Genomic DNA, 7,500 nt, shown 5'->3' on the forward strand with positions numbered 1-7,500 from the left:
GTAGGTCGGCCGGACTCGGTCCGATCGATTCCAAACTTCGTGTGCGGGGTCTCTAGGGATACTTTTGGCCGGCGAAAAAGTTCAACTTTTCCCGAGGAAATTTTCGGACTTAGTCGTTTTTCGACCTCGCCCATACATTAACATGGGGCCCATACCGTAACATGGGCGGACCGCCCATACTTGCTCGGATCGGTTCCAAACTTCGTGTGCGGGGTCTCTAGGGATACTTTTGGCCGGCAAAAAAAATCAACTTTTTCCGAGGAAATTTTCGGACTTAGTCGTTTTTCGACCTCGCCCATACCCTAACACAGGGCCCATACCTTAACATGGGCGGACCGCCTATACTTGGTCGGATCGGTTCCAAACTTCGTGTGCGGGGTCTCTAGGCGGGCTTTTGGCCGGCAAAAAAAATCGACTTTTGCCGAGGAAATTTTCGGACTTAGTCGTTTTTCGACCTCGCCCATACCCTAACACAGGGCCCATACCTTAACATGGGCGGACCGCCTATACTTGGTCGGATCGGTTCCAAACTTCGTGTGGGGCCTCTCATGGATGACTTTTGGCCGGCAAAAAAAGTCGACTTTTTCCGAGGAAAATTTCGGACTTAGTCGTTTTTCGGACCTCGCCCATACCTTAACACAGGGCCCATACCTTAACATGGGCGGACCGCCTATACTTGGTCGGATCGGTTCCAAACTTCGTGTGGGGCCTCTCATGGATGACTTTTGGCCGGCAAAAAAAGTCGACTTTTTCCGAGGAAAATTTCGGACTTAGTCGTTTTTCGACCTCGCCCATACCTTGACATGGGGCCCCGCGGTAGGTCGGCCGAACTCGCTCGGATCGATTCCAAACTTCGTGTGCGGGGTCTCTAGGCGGGCTTTTGGCCGGCGAAAATGATCGACTTTTTCCGAGGAAAATTTCGGACTTAGTCGTTTTTCCGGGGATTCGGACTTAGAAAAAATCCGAGTATTGTAGAAAAATTTTTTTCTTCGATTCCGATTTCCCGCACATCGGCGGACTCGTGGGAGCCCGTAGATCGCGAATACACCGTTTTCCGGGCGCTGGGAGGCCGCACGAGAAAGAAAAATTTTCACCCTCGCTCTGGCATCAGGAGTCCATTTCCACTATCCCCGTAGCTCTAGGACGCACAGGAGCCGAGATACGAGTTTTTCGCGAATAGCTCGGCTCCTGTTCGGGCCAGACCCACGCGGGACCCCTCGTTGGAAGCGGCGCAGCGAGACGAATCCGGGAAAAAAAAAATTATCGAAATCGGAGCTGCCGGAGCCGAGATATCTCCGGTTAAAGCGCGCCAAAATCGGACCTTTGACCGGCTCTGGAGGCCGAACCGTTCGTCGGATCGGGACGATTCCTTCGCGGGGCGTCTTCGAACAGTGCGGGGAACGCGCCCGTGTGGTTTTTAGGCGAAAAAATTTTTTTTCGGACTTTAACTTTTTCACGACCTCGGCCCCGTGTTATAGTATGGGGATTTCGGACTTAGAAAAATTCCGACGAGGTCGAAAATTTTTTTTCTCCGATTTCGATTTCCCGCACACCGACGGACTCGTGGGAGCTCGTAGACCGCCGCCAGCCACTTTTCCGGGCGCCGGGAGGCCGTACGAGAAAGAAAAATTTTCACCCTCGCTCTGGCATCAGGAGTCCATTTCCACTATCCCCGTAGCTCTAGGACGCACAGGAGCCGAGATACGAGTTTTTCGCGAATAGCTCGGCTCCTGTTCGGGCCAGACCCACGCGGGACCCCTCGTTGGAAGCGGCGCAGCGAGACGAATCCGGGAAAAAAAAAATTATCGAAATCGGAGCTGCCGGAGCCGAGATATCTCCGGTTAAAGCGCGCCAAAATCGGACCTTTGACCGGCTCTGGAGGCCGAACCGTTCGTCGGATCGGGACGATTCCTTCGCGGGGCGTCTTCGAACAGTGCGGGGAACGCGCCCGTGTGGTTTTTAGGTGAAAAAAAAATTTTTCGGACTCTAACTTTTTTACGATCTCGGCCCCGTGTTATAGTATGGGGATTTCGGACTTAGAAAAAATCCGACGAGGTCGAAAAATTTTTTTCTCCGATTTCGATTTCCCGCACACCGACGGACTCGTGGGAGCTCGTAGACCGCCGCCAGCCACTTTTCCGGTCGCCGGGAGGCCGCACGAGAAAGTAAAATTTTCACCCTCGCTTTGGCATCAGGAGTCCATTTCCACTATCCGCGTAGCTCTAGGACGCACAGGAGCCGAGATACGAGTTTTTCGCGAATAGCTCGGCTCCTGTTCGGACCAGACCCAAGCGGGACCCCTCGTTGGAAGCGGCGCAGCGAGACGAATCCGGGAAAAAAAAATTTGTCGAAATCGGAGCTACCGGAGCCGAGATATCTCCGGTTAAAGGCCGCCCAAATCGGACCTTTGACCGGCTCTGGAGGCCGAGCCGTTTGTCGGATCGGGATAATTCCTTCGCGGGGCGTCTTCAAACAGTGCGGGGAACGCGCCCGTGTGGTTTTTAGGCGAAAAAATTTTTTTTCGGACTTTAACTTTTTTACGATCTCGGCCCCGTGTTAAAGTATGGGGATTTCGGACTTAGAAAAATTCCGACGAGGTCGAAAAAAAGTTAAAGTTCCGGAAATTCACCGCGAGTGAATTCGGCCCCGGCCGAAAAAAGTTAGAGTCCGACAAAATTTCGGACTTGGTCGTTTTTCGACCTCGCCCGTACTTTAACATGGGGGCCTACGGTAGGTCGGCCGGACTTGCTCGGATCGGTTCCAAACTTCGTGTGCGGGGTCTCTAGGCGGGCTTTTGGCCGGCAAAAAAAATCAACTTTTTTCGAGGAAAATTTCGGACTTAGTCGTTTTTCGACCTCGCCCGTACTTTAACATGGGGCCCTACGGTAGGTCGGCCGGACTTGCTCGGATCGGTTCCAAACTTCGTGTGCGGGGTCTCTAGGCGGGCTTTTGGCCGGCAAAAAAAATCAACTTTTTCCGAGGAAGATTTCGGACTTAGTCGTTTTTCGACCTCGCCCATACCTTAACACAGGGCCCATACCTTAACATAGGCGGGCGCGCCAGACTTGCTCGGATCGACTCCAAACTTCGTGTGGGGCCTCTCACGGATGACTTTTGGCCGGCAAAAAAGTTCAACTTTTTCCGAGGAAAATTTCGGACTTAGTCGTTTTTCGACCTCGCCCATACCTTAACACAGGGCCCATACCTTAACATAGGCGGGCGCGCCAGACTTGCTCGGATCGACTCCAAACTTCGTGTGGGGCCTCTCACGGGTGACTTTTGGCCGGCAAAAAAGTTCAACTTTTTCCGAGGAAAATTTCGGACTTAGTCGTTTTTCGACCTCGCCCATACCTTAACACAGGGCCCATACCTTAACATAGGCGGGCGCGCCAGACTTGCTCGGATCGACTCCAAACTTCGTGTGGGGCCTCTCACGGATGACTTTTGGCCGGCAAAAAAGTTCAACTTTTTCCGAGGAAAATTTCGGACTTAGTCGTTTTTCGACCTCGCCCATACCTTAACACAGGGCCCATACCTTAACATAGGCGGGCGCGCCAGACTTGCTCGGATCGACTCCAAACTTCGTGTGGGGCCTCTCACGGGTGACTTTTGGCCGGCAAAAAAGTTCAACTTTTTCCGAGGAAAATTTCGGACTTAGTCGTTTTTCGACCTCGCCCATACCTTAACACAGGGCCCATACCTTAACACGTGCGAAACGCCTATACTTGGTCGGATCGGCCCCAAACTTCGTGTGAGGGGTCCCGTGGGAGGCTTTTTCGAAAAGTTTTTTTTTTAATTATTTTTTATTTTTTCGGAAAAAAAATTTTATTTTTCGGGAAAAAAAATTTTTCTGGCCGGCGAAAATTTTCCGGCCCCCCGGCCCGGGTGCGACCCTGAAAAACGACTAAGTAGAAAAAAGTCACCAGGGTTTCCGAAAAAAAACTAATATAGGAAGGGGCGCGCGCCCGGCGCCTGACGGGAGGCCGGGCGCGAAACGTTGAATCTGCCGGCGAGAGGATGCGCCCGGCGCGGCGGAACTGATCCGTCGTCACCGGTTGGAGCGAAAGCATATGGGGGTGCGAAGCAAGCACTAATCACGGGTCGGAGCACCTCGAGTCGCGGGTTCAAACGTTGCGTGTCGCCAAGCGCTGCATAGAGCGAGCTTGCCCGGTATGCCGTAGACGGCGGGATATGGATGATAGTGACCCTACACCTGTCATACAGCCATGAGGCATACCGGATAGCGGACTCAATAAATGCAGCGCGGACGCGGCGCGTTGTACTTCGGGCCTCGCGGCCCAGACCCTTCCTACGTAGCGTCGCGGCGTCGCCGAGGAGTGAATCGGCCGTCGAGAAACCTTGGTCCGACAAATGCCTCGTGAACCGCTGGGCCTCGCGGCCCTTGCCTCCGGGAACGAACGAAAGAGCGGCACGGCCCGCTATACAAACACGACGTCCTCGGTCCGCCGCGGCGGCTCCGGGCGCTTATCCGTGCATCGCGTCGCGGCAGAGCAGCGCCCGAGCCCCGGCGGCAGGCCTCGCGTCCGTCTCGGATTCGGTTCCGAGCGCGAGTGATTCTATTAAGCGGTGAACGGCGGGCGTCCGCGTCCCACGAGACGACGGCGGGCGACCCGAGAACGGTCCGACGATCGAGAGAGCGAAAGCGACGGGCGCCGTAGAGCGGCGGCGCCGGTGCCGAAGAGCACCTTGGTCCCGACGCCCGACCCCCGGCCCAGGGGCGGGCCTCGCAGTGCGCGAGAGATATCTGGTTGATCCTGCCAGTAGTGATATGCTTGTCTCAAAGATTAAGCCATGCAGGTGTAAGTACGAACTGAACGTAAAGTGAAACTGCGAACGGCTCATTAAATCAGTCTTGGTTTATTTGGTCCTTGCGAGAGCTAACGTGGATAACTGTGGCAATTCCAGAGCTAATACATGCGACCGAGCGCCGACTCCGGGAGGCGCGCTTTTATTGGTTCGAACCCGACCGGGCCCGCGAGGGCCCGTCTCTTTCGATGACTCTGGATAACCACGCGGATCGCACGCCTTCGCGGCGGCGACCTACCATTCAAGTGTCTGACCTATCAACTTTCGAAGGTAGGCTACGGGCTTACCTTTGTGATAACGGGTGACGGGGAATCAGGGTTCGATTCCGGAGAGGGAGCCTGAGAAACGGCTACCACATCCAAGGAAGGCAGCAGGCGCGCAAATTACCCATTCCCGACACGGGGAGGTAGTGACGAAAAATAACGATGCGGGACTCTAACGAGGCCCCGCAATCGGAATGAGTACATTCTAAAACTCTTGTCGAGTATCCATCGGAGGGCAAGTCTGGTGCCAGCAGCCGCGGTAATTCCAGCTCCGAAAGTGTATGCTAAAGTTGTTGCGGTTGAAAAGCTCGTAGTTGGATGTAGAGCGCGCGGCGCCGGTCCGTCGCAGGGCGTGCACCGGCGTCGCGGGTTCCGCCTGTCGGCGCCGCCCGCGGTGCTCTTGACCGGGTGCCGCGGGTCGGGCCGACGAGTTTACTTTGAAAAAATTAGAGTGTTCAAAGCAGGCCGCCCGCCTGCATAGTGTCGCATGGAATAACGGAATAGGACCTCGGTCTCGTTTCGTTGGCGTTCGCGGGAGCGAGGTAATGATTAAGAGGGACGGCCGGGGGCGTCCGTACTCTGCCGTCAGAGGTGAAATTCTTGGACCGGCGGAAGACGAGCAGCTGCGAAAGCGTTCGCCAAGAACGTTTTCTTTAATCAAGAGCGAAAGTCAGAGGTTCGAAGACGATCAGATACCGTCCTAGTTCTGACTATAAACGATGCCAACTGGCGATCGGCGGGCGTTACCATGACGACCTCGCCGGCAGCCTCCGGGAAACCAAAGTCTTTGGGTTCCGGGGGAAGTATGGTTGCAAAGCTGAAACTTAAAGGAATTGACGGAAGGGCACCACCAGGAGTGGAGCCTGCGGCTTAATTTGACTCAACACGGGGAAACTCACCCGGCCCGGACACGGGAAGGATTGACAGATTGACAGCTCTTTCTTGATTCTGTGGGTGGTGGTGCATGGCCGTTCTTAGTTGGTGGAGCGATTTGTCTGGTTAATTCCGATAACGAACGAGACTCTGGCATGCTAAATAGTTACGCGACCCTCGGCGGTCGGCGTCCAACTTCTTAGAGGGACTAGTGGCGTTTAGCCACACGAGATCGAGCAATAACAGGTCTGTGATGCCCTTAGATGTTCGGGGCCGCACGCGCGCTACACTGGACGGATCAGCGAGTGCGCCCGGGCCGAGAGGTCCGGGTAACCCGTTGAACCCCGTCCGTGATTGGGATAGGGCCTTGCAATTGTTGCCCTCGAACGAGGAATTCCCAGTAAGCGCGAGTCATCAGCTCGCGTTGATTACGTCCCTGCCCTTTGTACACACCGCCCGTCGCTACTACCGATTGAACGGTTTAGTGAGATCCTCGGACCGGCCCCGTCGCGTGCCCGGCGACGGGCGCGGCGGTGCGCCGGGAAGACGACCGAACTTGATCGTTTAGAGGAAGTAAAAGTCGTAACAAGGTTTCCGTAGGTGAACCTGCGGAAGGATCATTATCGTTGTTGGTGGGTGCGAGGCCCCGTTGCTTTTTGATCTGGCGCCGTGTCCGCGAGGACTCGGCGTCGCGGCGCCCCGCGCTTGGGCGCCGCTCGTCGTGAACGAGACCGTCGTGACAGAGAAGGGCGGGCGCTCGACGGCGGGCCGGGGATGGCCGTCGTCGGGGCCCGCCTTCGGAGAGGGACCGAGACCGAACGCCTCTAGGTCGGTTCCCTCGGCGGCGTCGGCCTCGAGCGAGCCGGCGCCCGCGAAAAACCGTGGTGAGCGAAGCGATGCGGAGTTGTCCTGAAAGCAAAGAGAGTACGACTCTCGACGGTGGATCACTAGGCTCGCGAGTCGATGAAGGACGCAGCTAAGTGCGAGAAGTAATGTGAATTGCAGAACACATTGAACGTCGATATTCCGAACGCAAATTGCGGCGTCGGGCAAATCCCGGCGCCGCGTCTGCCTCAGGGTCGGCGTGACGCGATGCGCGAGGCGGCTTTGGTAGGAGCCGCCCGCGGCCGAGACAAGCCTGGGAGTTTGGGCGTCGGGCCGCGAGGCCCGTCGCTCCGAGGTAGACCGGCGCGCGCCCGCGTCGGGGCCGGACCCGGTCGCTCCGCGACTCGGCCGCCGTTGCGATCGCGCCTCCGGGCGCGGTACTGGCGGTCGGAGCGCGGCGCGGCTCTGGGCGGTGCGGCTCCCGGCGAGGCGCGCGGCGGTGACCGGCGGCCGACGAGGCGCCGGCAGAGGTACGACTTCGACCTGAGTTCAGGCGAGGCTACCCGCTGAATTTAAGCATATTATTAAGCGGTGGAAAAGAAACCAACGGGGATTCCCCGAGTAACGGCGAGTGAAGCGGGATCCGTCCAGCGTCGAACCCGCGCGTTCTCGAAGCGCGCCGGAATGTGACGTAAGGAAGAGCCCCTGCGAC

The 7,500-nt window shown here is 56.6% G+C and overlaps 3 non-coding genes across 3 annotated transcripts in view; all 3 read left to right on the forward strand.

Moving 5' to 3' along the window:
- Positions 1-4,762: 4,762 nt before the first annotated feature.
- Positions 4,763-6,586, forward strand: LOC145459952 (small subunit ribosomal RNA). The gene has a single exon (XR_013921633.1). It is a non-coding gene; the product is annotated as a small subunit ribosomal RNA (ribosomal RNA).
- Positions 6,587-6,891: 305 nt separating this feature from the next.
- LOC145459936 (5.8S ribosomal RNA) lies at positions 6,892-7,045 on the forward strand. The gene has a single exon (XR_013921618.1). It is a non-coding gene; the product is annotated as a 5.8S ribosomal RNA (ribosomal RNA).
- Positions 7,046-7,327: 282 nt separating this feature from the next.
- LOC145459922 (large subunit ribosomal RNA) overlaps positions 7,328-7,500 on the forward strand; it is a 3,726-nt gene continuing 3,553 nt past the window's right edge. The window contains exon 1 of the ribosomal RNA XR_013921606.1: positions 7,328-7,500. This exon is cut by the window's right edge and continues 3,553 nt beyond it. This is a non-coding gene — a ribosomal RNA (large subunit ribosomal RNA).

The sequence above is a fragment of the Botryllus schlosseri genome, unplaced genomic scaffold (assembly GCF_051294905.1).
Source record: "Botryllus schlosseri isolate E-star unplaced genomic scaffold, Bs_hap1 Bs28a, whole genome shotgun sequence".
Taxonomy (NCBI): domain Eukaryota; kingdom Metazoa; phylum Chordata; class Ascidiacea; order Stolidobranchia; family Styelidae; genus Botryllus; species Botryllus schlosseri.